The sequence below is a fragment of the Ranitomeya imitator genome, chromosome 4 (assembly GCF_032444005.1).
Source record: "Ranitomeya imitator isolate aRanImi1 chromosome 4, aRanImi1.pri, whole genome shotgun sequence".
Lineage (NCBI taxonomy): Eukaryota > Metazoa > Chordata > Amphibia > Anura > Dendrobatidae > Ranitomeya > Ranitomeya imitator.
In genome coordinates this window covers 209,744,883-209,757,706 of record NC_091285.1, presented here as the reverse complement: position 1 = coordinate 209,757,706, position 12,824 = coordinate 209,744,883, and the positions used below count along the sequence as shown (strand labels likewise).

Below are 12,824 nucleotides of genomic sequence, written 5' to 3'. Positions count from 1 at the left end.
GCCCTGCTAAATTTTTTCTTGGCCTCATACCCCGTCCAGAGGGGTGTTGACCCTTGTCTTATTTTGACATAATTTCGCACATTAGGCTCATTATTGCACAAGGCATTTTCCTTTCCTATCCCAAATCTTACCTAATGTATGTTTGCAAGAACAGGGTTCTCTCCCCTCTCTACTAGTCTGTGACTGTAAAGTTATTAACTGTGGGCGATATATAGACCTCTGCATGTAACCCCTTTGTCATCTGCAGCACAATGGAAATAATGGTGCTAGAAACAAATTTGACAAAAAAAAAAAATATCACTGACAACTGGAATAAGCTATGTTCAGAATGATATTGAACAATATTTCTGACCATGTAATTGCAGTGGATGATGTTATGACACGATGGTGCAGCATCCGGGACCAATACCGGCGGGAAAGACAGCAGCGGGCAAGAAGTGGGTCAGCAGCCCCACTGAAGAAGCGGAATTATATTTACTATGACCGTCTTTCCTTTTTGGATGTCAGTATGGATCTTAGGCAGTAAGTAAAAACCTCTCAACACATGTTTAATGAAACTAAATCTTAGTCAGTTTTGTGGTTTAGGGTTATAACATTGTGAATTACATGTAAGGATGTGTCAATATAGTGCAAACAATAATGTAAACAAGCATAAATTCAAAAAGGGTCCTGGAGGAGAGAGGACCCTGCCTGCAAAGCATCCCAAGCTTCAACAAGGGATGGGTGAGAATGTAGTATGCGAGTTTAGAGATGTTCAGGCAGTGTTTTGTTGGATGGGTTGTTCCTGCAGGTTATCTGATTGTCTGAAGAGGTGGGTCTTCATGGTTTTTGTATAGCTTGAAATGGTATGCGACATTATGATGTGTTGTGATAGTGTTTGGTACATTTGTGTTGATCCCCAAGACAAATCTTTTATATTCTTGTGGGAATATGAGATAAGAGGGGAGTAGAGAAGGAGATGTTGTGCTGATCTGAGGTTGTGTGTGTGTGTTTTTTTTTTTGAAATATTGCTCACAGATGTGTAATTAAACAATGGCCACAAAAAATAACCTTTTATTGTTTTAATAACAGAACACAGTCTAACCTCACAGAGAGGGAAACTGGGTCGGAATCTGAGGCTCTCATAGATCCTGTAAGTGTGGATGAAGAGGTGGCAGGCCCATCTTTGGATTCTTCAGCATCCATCCTTGAGGACCCATCAGCATTAGGGTTGAGCGAAACGGGTCGTTCATTTTCAAAAGTCGCCGACTTTTGGCAAAGTCGGGTTTCATGAAACCCGATCCGACCCCTGTACGGGGTCGGCCATGCGGTACCCGACTTTCGCGCCAAAGTCGCGTTTCAATGACGCGAAAAGCGCCATTTCTCAGCCAATGAAGGTAAACGCAGAGTGTGGGCAGCGTGATGACATAGGTCCTGGTCCCCACCATCTTAGAGAAGGGCATTGCAGTGATTGGCTTGCTGTCCGCGGCGTCACAGGGGCTATAAAGGGGCGTTCCCGCCGACCGCCATGTTACTGCTGCTGATCTGAGCTTAGGGAGAGGTTGCTGCCGCTTCGTCAGAAGCAGGGATAGCGTTAGGCAGGGTCCATTAACCACCAAACCGCTTGTGCTGTAGCGATTTGCACTGTCCAACACCACCTTCGGTGTGCAGGGATAGTGGAAGCTACATTTTTTTTTTTCTCAGCACTGTAGCTCATTGGGCTGCCCTAGAAGGCTCCCTGATAGCTGCATTGTTGTGTGTACGCCGCTGTGCAAACCAACTGCTTTTTTCAAAGCACAAATCCTCTTGTTCCTTCCTTTCTGCACAGCTATCTTGTTTGTTTGTCCACACTTTTTATTTAATTTGTGCATCAGTCCACTCCTTATTGCTGCCTGCCATACCTGGCTGAGATTACTGCAGGGAGATAGTAATTGAAGGACAGTTCCTTTTTTTTTTTTTTTTTTGTGGGAGATTAAGATTGGCATTTCTGCTAGAGTGCCATCCCTGTCTGTGTCATCTCTCACTCAGTGGGCCATAGAAAGCCTATTAATTTTTTTGCTTGATTTGGGTTCTAAAATCTACCTGAAAAAATCACTACATCAATCATTGGGAGAAAAATATTGGCCTCTGGGCTTGTGTGCCACTCCTGACTCCTGTGCGTGTAATCTCTCACTCAGTGGGCCATAGAAAGCCTATTTTTTGTTTTATTTGTTTTCTAAATTCTCCCTGAAGAAATCATTTTATTTTATTTGGTTTCTAAATTCTTCCTGAAAAAATCATTTTATTTTATTTTGTTTCTAAAGTCTCCCTGAAAAAAGAAAAAAAAAACAGTGGGAGATTAATATTACATTTGTGCTTCAGTGACAGTCCTGCGTGTGTGGCATCTCTCTCATTTGGTGCCACCAAAAACAGAGTGTGTAACATTGTGCCTGATTTTCGTTGTGGTCTCACCCACCTGTAAAGGGGTAGCTAAATCATACTGAAGTTATAGCTCACCGTGTAAGTTGTGTGACAGCAACAAATACCGTTAGTTTGGTTACGTTTTTAAAACAATGAGGAAGTCTGGTGGAAGAGGTCGTGGCCGGGGGCGTTCATTGTCAGCTGGTAATGAGGGTAGTGGTAGTGGTGGAGCATCAGGTGGTCGTGGGAAAAAAAATATTGCACCTAAGTCTGGAGCTGTGGAGCCAGGTTCGTCGTCTGGCTACACAAGGCCTCGAACGCTCCCTTTTCTGGGAGTAGGAAAACCGCTTTTAAAGCCGGAGCAACAAGAGCAAGTTTTGGCTTATCTTGCTGACTCAGCCTCTAGCTCTTTTGCCTCCTCTCGTGAAACTGGTAAATGTAAAAGCATCGCGTCGTTTGTGGATGTTCACGGTCAGGGACAAGTCGCTTCCTTGTCCTCTTCAGCAAAAACAACAACAGAGAAGAATGCAGCAGGCGACACAACGGGTTACTCCATGGAGCTCTTTACACATACCGTCCCTGGCTTAGAAAGTGAAGCAGTTAACAGTCAATGCCCATTACAAGTTGAATCTGACATGGAGTGCACTGATGCACAGCCACAGCCAGACTACTATGCTGGTCCTTTGACTCAGACCACAACATTGCCCTCGCAGGGTAATGATCAAGAATCAGACCCTGATGAGACTATGTTGCCCCATCACGAACGCTATACCACCGACCGACACGGTGACACAGACGAAGTTGCACACGAGCTACAAGAAGAGGTAATAGATGACCCAGTTCTTGACCCCGATTGGCAGCCATTGGGGGAACAGGGTGCAGGCGGCAGCAGTTCTGAAGCGGAGGAGGAGGGGCCGCAGCAGGCATCAACATCGCAACAGGTTCCATCTGCCGGGCCCGTATCTTGCCCAAAACGCGTGGCAAAGCCAAAACCTGTTGGAGGACAGCGTGGCCATCCGGTTAAAGCTCAGTCTGCAATGCCTGAAAAGGTATCCGATGCTAGAAAGAGTGCAGTCTGGCATTTTTTTAAACAACATCCAATTGATCAGCGCAAAGTCATCTGTCAAAAATGTTCAACTACCTTAAGCAGAGGGCAGAATCTGAAAAGTCTCAATACAAGTTGCATGCATAGACATTTAACCACCATGCATTTGCAAGCTTGGACTAACTACCAAACGTCCCTTAAGGTTGTAGCACCCTCGGCCAATGAAGCTAGTCATCAACGCAACATCCCTTCCGGCAGTGTAGGGCCACCATTTTCCGCACCACCTGCAGTATCTGTGCAGGTTTCTTTGCCAGGCCAAAGCAGTCAGGGTCAGGGAATCACCAGTTTCGTAGTAGGAAACACTGCATCTAGGGCACCGGCGGCAACAATACCATCTCCCACCGTCTCTCAGTCTGCCATGTCCACCGGCACCCCCGCTAGTTCCACGATCTCCAGCTCTCCAGTCCAGCTCACCCTACATGAGACTATGGTTAGAAAAAGGAAGTACTTAGCCTCGCATCCGCGTACACAGGGTTTGAACGCCCACATAGCTAGACTAATCTCGTTAGAGATGATGCCCTACCGGTTAGTTGAAAGCGAAGCTTTCAAAGCCCTGATGGACTACGCTGTACCACGCTACGAGCTACCCAGTCGACACTTTTTTTCCAGAAAAGCCATCCCAGCCCTCCACCAGCATGTTAAAGAGCGCATCGTCCATGCACTCAGGCAATCTGTGAGCACAAAGGTGCACCTGACAACAGATGCATGGACCAGTAGGCATGGCCAGGGACGTTACGTGTCCATCACGGCACACTGGGTGAATGTTGAGGATGCAGGGTCCACAGGGGACAGCAATTTTGGGACAGTTCTGCCTAGCCCACGGTCTAGGAAACAGTTGGCTGTAGCCGTTCGCACCCCCTCCTCCTCCTCCTCGTCCTACTGCAGAAGCGAGAGCTCGTCCACAGACCGCAGTCGCACAACCACTCCATCCGCAGCTGCCACTGTTGCACACCAGGTCTCCCATTATGGGGCAGCTACTGGCAAACGTCAGCAGGCTGTATTGGCTATGAAGTGTTTTGGCGACAACAGACACACCGCGGAAGTTCTGTCCGAGTTCTTGCAGAAAGAAACGCAGTCGTGGCTGGGCACTGTAGATCTTGAGGCAGGCAAGTTAGTGAGTGATAAAGGAAGGAATTTCATGGCTGCCATCTCCCTTTCCCAACTGAAACACATTCCTTGCCTGGCTCACACCTTAAACCTGGTGGTGCAGTGCTTCCTGAAAAGTTATCCGGGGTTATCCGACCTGCTCCTCAAAGTGCGTGGACTTTGCTCACATATCCGCTGTTCGCCCGTACACTCCAGCCGTATGCAGACCTATCAGCGTTCTTTGAACCTTCCCCAGCATCGCCTAATCATAGACATTGCAACAAGGTGGAACTCAACACTGCACATGCTTCAGAGACTGTGCGAACAGAGGCGGGCTGTTATGTTTTTGTGGGAGGATACACATACACGGGCAGGCAGTAGGATGGCAGACATGGAGTTGTCAGGTGTGCAGTGGTCGAAGATTCAAGACATGTGTCAAGTCCTTCAGTGTTTTGAGGAATGCACACGGCTGGTTAGTGCAGACAACGCCATAATAAGCATGAGCATCCCCCTAATGCGTCTGCTGATGCAAAGTTTGACGCACATAAAGGATCAGGTGTCTGCAGCTGAGGAAGAGGAAAGCCTTGATGACAGTCAGCCATTGTCTGGCCAGGGCAGTGTACAGGACGAGGTAGCGGGCGAAGAGGAGGAGGAGGACGAGGAGGATGATGGGGATGATTATATTTTTAATGAGGAAGCTTTTCCGGGGCCACTGGAAATTGTTGGCGCGGCAAGGCCGGGTTCTGGTTTTTTGAGGGACACAAGTGACGTGGATTTGCCTGAAACTGCCCCTCAACCAAGCACAACCGCAGATTTGAGAACTGGAACTTTGGCCCACATGGCGGATTATGCCTTACGTATCCTCAAAAGGGACACACGCATTACTAAAATGATGAACGATGACGATTACTGGTTGGCCTGCCTCCTTGATCCTCGCTATAAAGGCAAATTGCAAAATATAATGCCACATGAGAACTTGGAACTAATATTAGCAACCAAACAATCAACTCTTGTTGACCATTTGCTTCTGGCATTCCCTGCACACAGCGCCCGTGATCGTTCTCACACGAGCTGCAGGGGCCAGCAGACCAGAGGTGTTAGAGGGGCAGAAATCAGAAGTGGCGTTGGCCAGAGGGGTTTTCTGACCAGGTTGTGGAGTGATTTTGCTATGACCGCAGACAGGACAGGTACTGCAGCATCAATTCAAAGTGACAGGAGACAACATTTGTCCAGTATGGTTACAAACTATTTTTCATCCCTTATCGACGTTCTCCCTCAACCGTCATTCCCATTTGATTACTGGGCATCCAAATTAGACACCTGGCCAGAATTGGCAGAATATGCATTGCAGGAGCTTGCTTGCCCGGCAGCTAGTGTCCTATCAGAAAGAGTATTCAGTGCTGCAGGTTCAATACTAACAGAAAAAAGGACTCGTCTGGCTACCCAAAATGTAGATGATCTAACCTTCATTAAAATGAACCACAACTGGATTTCGAAATCTTTTGCCCCACCTTGCCCGGCACCTAGCTTTCCTTTGAGAAGGTCTTGCCTGTGGACTATTATGAATGACTTTTCCAATATCGTAATTTGCTGCACCTGATTGTCCAGCATACGACATGTTTACACCTCCCTAAATGGCCAAACTCCCCACACGGGGCCGTGGTATCGCCACTTGGCGCCAGCACCCGTGAGAGTGCTGTTTTTTTTCTGAAGAGGTGGGTGTGCCCGCTTTTGGTCGACGGCACTGCCACTGGGTCCCTCATAGTACAATAAAGTGTCTCTGGCGGTGGTGGTGCACACCCAACGTCAGACACACCGTTGTAATATGAGGGGCCCTGGGCCTGTACCGCCGGCCGCAAGACAGTCCCCCCCCCCCAGCTCAAACAGTGCTCTACCACTTGCAAAATTATCTCTCACAGCTCCACCAATGTTTAGTCTATGCGCTGACATCCTTCACTGCCTGGCACTGACAATACCATTGTATTGACATTTTTGTTATGTTAGGCCTTCGAAGCCTGTCTGCGGTCCCTCCTTCCACTAGGCCTCCACTGACCATTGTACTGCTGCCCGTGTACACCTGGAACCAATTTTAAATTGCCAACAGCCCAATTTTGTTATATTAGGCCTTCGAAGCCTGTCTGCAGTCCCTTCTTTCTACTACTACTACACTGACCAGACCACTGCTGCCCGTGTACCCCTGGAACCAATGTTAAATTGCCTGCACCCCTATTTTTGTTATGTTAGGCCTTCGAAGCCTGTCTGCGGTCCCTCCTTCCACTAGTCCTCCACTGACCATTGTACTGCTGCCCGTGTACCCCTGGAACCAATTTTAAATTGCCAACAGCCCAATTTTGTTATGTTAGGCCTTCGAAGCCTGTCTGCAGTCCGTTCTTTCTACTACTACTACACTGACCAGACCACTGCTGCCCGTGTACCCCTGGAACCAATGTTAAATTGCCTGCACCCCTATTTTTGTTATGTTAGGCCTTCGAAGCCTGTCTGCGGTCCCTCCTTCCACTAGTCCTCCACTGACCATTGTACTGCTGCCCGTGTACCCCTGGAACCAATTTTAAATTGCCAACAGCCCAATTTTGTTATGTTAGGCCTTCGAAGCCTGTCTGCAGTCCCTTCTTTCTACTACTACTACACTGACCAGACCACTGCTGCCCGTGTACCCCTGGAACCAATGTTAAATTGCCTGCACCCCTATTTTTGTTATGTTAGGCCTTCGAAGCCTGTCTGCGGTCCCTCCTTCCACTAGTCCTCCACTGACCATTGTACTGCTGCCCGTGTACCCCTGGAACCAATTTTAAATTGCCAACAGCCCAATTTTGTTATGTTAGGCCTTCGAAGCCTGTCTGCGGTCCCTCCTTCCACTAGGCCTCCACTGACCATTGTACTGCTGCCCGTGTACCCCTGGAACCAATTGTAAATTGCCAACAGCCCTATTTTTTTATGTTAGGCCTTCGAAGCCTGTCTGCGGTCCCTCCTTCCACTTGGCCTCCACTGACCATTGTACTGCTGCCCGTGTACCCCTGGAACCAATGTAAAAGTGCCTACAGCCTGTCCAATTTGTTATGTTAGGCCTTCGAAGCCTGTCTGCGGTCCCTTCTTTCTACTACAACTACACTGACCAGACCACTGCCGCCCGTGTACCCCTGTAACCTATTTTAAAGTGCATACAGCCAATTTTTATTCTCTATTTTACAATTATAAAGCCCAGATGGACTATGCTGTACCACGGTAAGAGCTACCCAGTCGTCACTTCTTTTGCAAGAAAAGCCATCCCAGCACTACAGCATCATGTAAAAATCTGCATTGTCCATGCTCTCTGGCTATCTAATAGTAGAAAGGTGCACCTGACAACAGATGCATGGACCAGTAGGCATGTCCACGAAAGGTTAGATGTCCATTACAGCGCACTGGGTTAATGTTGTGGATGCATGGTCCACAGGGGACAGCCTACAAAGTCTGTCTGCAGTCCCAAATATAAATTGTCCTCCGCTTACCACACCAATGCTGCCTGTGTACCCCTGAAACATTTCATAAACTCCATTGACCAAAATTTGGGGTTTACAGCCTACTACCAGTGTCTGCCGCTCCAAGGTGTTCCCCGGATTGCCTTTTCTGAGCTTTGATCTTCAGGCTCTTCTTAAGTAGTTGTTGGAAACAACACTGCATTCGGCCTACAAGTTGGGTCTGGGGTGTAGAGATGGTGTGTTCCACTCCAAGGTGTTCCCCAGGTTTCCTCGCCATTGCTGCGATCTTAATGCTCTCGTTTAGTAGTTGTTGGAAACTACAGTGCATTAGGCCTACAAATTGGGTATGGGGTGTAGAGAGATGGTGTGTTCCACTCCAAGGTGTTCCCCAGGTTTCCTCGCCATTGCTGCGATCTTAATGCTCTCGTTTAGTAGTTGTTGGAAACTACAGTGCATTAGGCCTACAAATTGGGTATGGGGTGTAGAGAGATGGTGTGTTCCACTCCAAGGTGTTCCCCAGGTTTCCTTGCCATTGCTTCGATCTTCCTGCTCTCGTTTAGTAGTTGTTGGAAACTACAGTGCATTAGGCCTACAAATTGGGTATGGGGTGTAGAGAGACGGTGTGTTACACTCCAAGGTGTTCCCCAGGTTTCCTCTCCATTGCTTCGATCTTCCTGCTCTCGTTTAGTAGTTGTTGGAAACTACAGTGCATTAGGCCTACAAATTGGGTATGGGGTGTAGAGAGATGGTGTGTTCCACTCCAAGGTGTTCCCCAGGTTTCCTCGCCATTGCTGCGATCTTAATGCTCTCGTTTAGTAGTTGTTGGAAACTACAGTGCATTAGGCCTACAAATTGGGTATGGGGTGTAGAGAGACGGTGTGTTACACTCCAAGGTGTTCCCCAGGTTTCCTCTCCATTGCTTCGATCTTCCTGCTCTCGTTTAGTAGTTGTTGGAAACTACAGTGCATTAGGCCTACAAATTGGGTATGGGGTGTAGAGAGATGGTGTGTTCCACTCCAAGGTGTTCCCCAGGTTTCCTCGCCATTGCTGCGATCTTAATGCTCTCGTTTAGTAGTTGTTGGAAACTACAGTGCATTAGGCCTACAAATTGGGTATGGGGTGTAGAGAGATGGTGTGTTCCACTCCAAGGTGTTCCCCAGGTTTCCTTGCCATTGCTTCGATCTTCCTGCTCTCGTTTAGTAGTTGTTGGAAACTACAGTGCATTAGGCCTACAAATTGGGTATGGGGTGTAGAGAGACGGTGTGTTACACTCCAAGGTGTTCCCCAGGTTTCCTCTCCATTGCTTCGATCTTCCTGCTCTCGTTTAGTAGTTGTTGGAAACTACAGTGCATTAGGCCTACAAATTGGGTATGGGGTGTAGAGAGATGGTGTGTTCCACTCCAAGGTGTTCCCCAGGTTTCCTCGCTATTGCTGCGATCTTAATGCTCTCGTTTAGTAGTTGTTGGAAACTACACTGCATTAGGCCTACAAATTGGGTATGGGGTGTAGAGAGACGGTGTGTTACACTCCAAGGTGTTCCCCAGGTTTCCTCTCCATTGCTTCGATCTTCCTGCTCTCGTTTAGTAGTTGTTGGAAACTACAGTGCATTAGGCCTACAAATTGGGTATGGGGTGTAGAGAGATGGTGTGTTCCACTCCAAGGTGTTCCCCAGGTTTCCTCGCCATTGCTGCGATCTTAATGCTCTCGTTTAGTAGTTGTTGGAAACTACAGTGCATTAGGCCTACAAATTGGGTATGGGGTGTAGAGAGATGGTGTGTTCCACTCCAAGGTGTTCCCCAGGTTTCCTCGCCATTGCTTCGATCTTCCTGCTCTCGTTTAGTAGTTGTTGGAAACTACAGTGCATTAGGCCTACAAATTGGGTATGGGGTGTAGAGAGACGGTGTGTTACACTCCAAGGTGTTCCCCAGGTTTCCTCTCCATTGCTTCGATCTTCCTGCTCTCGTTTAGTAGTTGTTGGAAACTACAGTGCATTAGGCCTACAAATTGGGTATGGGGTGTAGAGACGGTGTGTTCCACTCCAAGGTGTTCCCCAGGTTTCCTCGCCATTGCTTCGATCTTCCTGCTCTCGTTTAGTAGTTGTTGGAAACTACACTGCATTAGGCCTACAAATTGGGTATGGGGTGTAGAGAGATGGTGTGTTACACTCCAAGGTGTTCCCCAGGTTTCATCCACATTGCTTCGGTCTTCCGACTCTCGTTTAGTAGTTGTTGGAAACTACAGTGTATTAGGCCTACAAATTGGGTATGGGGTGTAGAGAGATGGTGTGTTCCACTCCAAGGTGTTCCCCAGGTTTCCTCGCCATTGCTGCGATCTTAATGCTCTCGTTTAGTAGTTGTTGGAAACTACAGTGCTTTAGGCCTACAAATTGGGTATGGGGTGTAGAGAGATGGTGTGTTCCACTCCAAGGTGTTCCCCAGGTTTCCTCGCCATTGCTTCGATCTTCCTGCTCTCGTTTAGTAGTTGTTGGAAACTACACTGCATTAGGCCTACAAATTGGGTATGGGGTGTAGAGAGATGGTGTGTTACACTCCAAGGTGTTCCCCAGGTTTCCTCGCCATTGCTTCGATCTTCCTGCTCTCGTTTAGTAGTTGTTGGAAACTACAGTGCATTAGGCCTACAAATTGGGTATGGGGTGTAGAGAGATGGTGTGTTACACTCCAAGGTGTTCCCCAGGTTTCATCCACATTGCTTCGGTCTTCCGACTCTCGTTTAGTAGTTGTTGGAAACTACACTGCATTAGGCCTACAAATTGGGTATGGGGTGTAGAGAGATGGTGTGTTCCACTCCAAGGTGTTCCCCAGGTTTCCTCGCCATTGCTGCGATCTTAATGCTCTCGTTTAGTAGTTGTTGGAAACTACAGTGCATTAGGCCTACAAATTGGGTATGGGGTGTAGAGAGATGGTGTGTTCCACTCCAAGGTGTTCCCCAGGTTTCCTCGCCATTGCTTCGATCTTCCTGCTCTCCTTTAGTAGTTGTTGGAAACTACACTGCATTAGGCCTACAAATTTGGTATGGGGTGTAGAGAGATGGTGTGTTACACTACAAGGTGTTCTCCAGGTTGCCTTTCCTGAGCGTCTATGTTCAGGCTCTCATTAAATTGTGGTTAAATGGAACAACTGCATTTGGCGTACTAGTTGGGTTGGGGCCTACTATCGGTGTCTGCCACTCCTTGCTGTTCTCCTGGTTTCCTGTCCTGAAATTCCATTTTCAGGCTCTCGTTAAGTAGTTGCTAATGTTAGACTGCATTTGGCCTACTAGTTGGGTTGGGGCCTACTATCGGTGTCTGCCACTCCTTGCTGTTCTCCTCCACTGAACAAAGCTGTGCCGCCTGTTTACTACGGTTGCCAATTTTGAACTGCATTTCGACTACTTACTGATTTGGGCCTACTCTCTGTGTCAGCCTCTCATTCCAGTTGTCCTCCACTGCAATGCCCCCTGGTTAGTCCTGTGTTACCAATTTTGAACTGCATTTAGCCCACTTTATTCTTTGGGCCTATATCTGTGTTTCCTCCTCATCCTGCCCATTGCCCAGCCAGTGATAGATGAGTCTGCTGGTACATTGACCCATAACGCTAAATTCCCCGTGCACGCTACACAGCAAGATTGTGACCCTGCTGAAAGTCAGGTTCCTCTTCCCGCATACCATACCACCTTACACGGGGACAAAGAGGAAGGTGCAGATGAAAGTGCAGGTTCCTTCATCAGGTGGGGGGAGGAATACTAGTTGGCGACGTCACTGGCACAGGGCCTCTCATAGTACGCAAAAGTGTTGCTGCCGGTGGGAGGCGCCCCCGCCGTGCAAACACACCGCTGTACTTTGAGGGGCCCTGTGCCAGTGCCAGTGCCAACGAGTGGGCCCCCCCTGCTTGCTCAGGATCACAGCACTTGCAAAGTTGAAATACTTTCCTCTCCCTGCTCCACTGCCGTGACGCGTTCCAGATTTCCTGGGCCCACTAATTACTTGAACCAGCCCTACCCCCCACAACTTTAGCCAAATGACCCCCAATTGCAAATGCCTTCCAATTATTATAAGCTAAATTACGATTGACAAGCTTCAGTAAAAAGAATGGATGTTATTGCCATTAAAATGGGCAGTGTAGGTGTTTTCCTGGCCTCCACTCACTGCCGACTATGCTCCCCCATTGACTTGCATTGGGTTTCGTGTTTCGGGCGATACCCGACTTTTCGCGATAATCGGCCGATTCCACTCGACTCGACTTCTAAGATAGTCGGGTTTCGCGAAACACGACTCGACTCTAAAAAGGTCAAGGTCGCTCAACCCTAATCAGCATCATCATCACTGCAGGCAGAAGCAAGTGAGGAAGATGCAGCACCACCACCCTCAGCAGCACATGATGCCGAAAGACTTGAGGAACATGGCCAGAGCAGCAGCCCTACAGGCCCACTGGTCTCATCCCCACAGGCAGCTGGGCCTTTACGGAGATCCCGCCGAAGGAGAGAGCTCGAAGCCAGAAGAACTGATGTTGATGCTGGGGTCCTCAATTATTTGGCCAGGGCAGCCACGGATGATGGAGAGGAGGCCTTTGCCCGCAGCCTTGCCCGTTACCTTAGACCCCTTCCCCGTGAGGTGAGGCTACGTGTGAGAGGGTGTATGCAAATCCTGATTGATTTAAACACCCCTCCAAAAAACCCCTATGAGGTGTTTGAATATCTGGAGCGAAGGCAGCTTGGCCAAACCAACCTCTTGCGCCTTCAATTCCCTCAACAGGAGCAGAATCAATCTGGATTTGCAG

At 48.3% G+C, this 12,824-nt stretch overlaps 1 protein-coding gene across 1 annotated transcript in view; it reads left to right on the top strand.

Moving 5' to 3' along the window:
• Positions 1 to 374: 374 nt before the first annotated feature.
• The window catches only part of LOC138674037 (uncharacterized), a 29,103-nt gene continuing 16,653 nt past the window's right edge, over positions 375 to 12,824 (top strand). The window contains exon 1 of the mRNA XM_069762008.1: positions 375 to 522. The gene's annotated coding sequence lies outside the window, so the exon portion shown is untranslated. The remainder of the gene's footprint in view (positions 523 to 12,824) is intronic.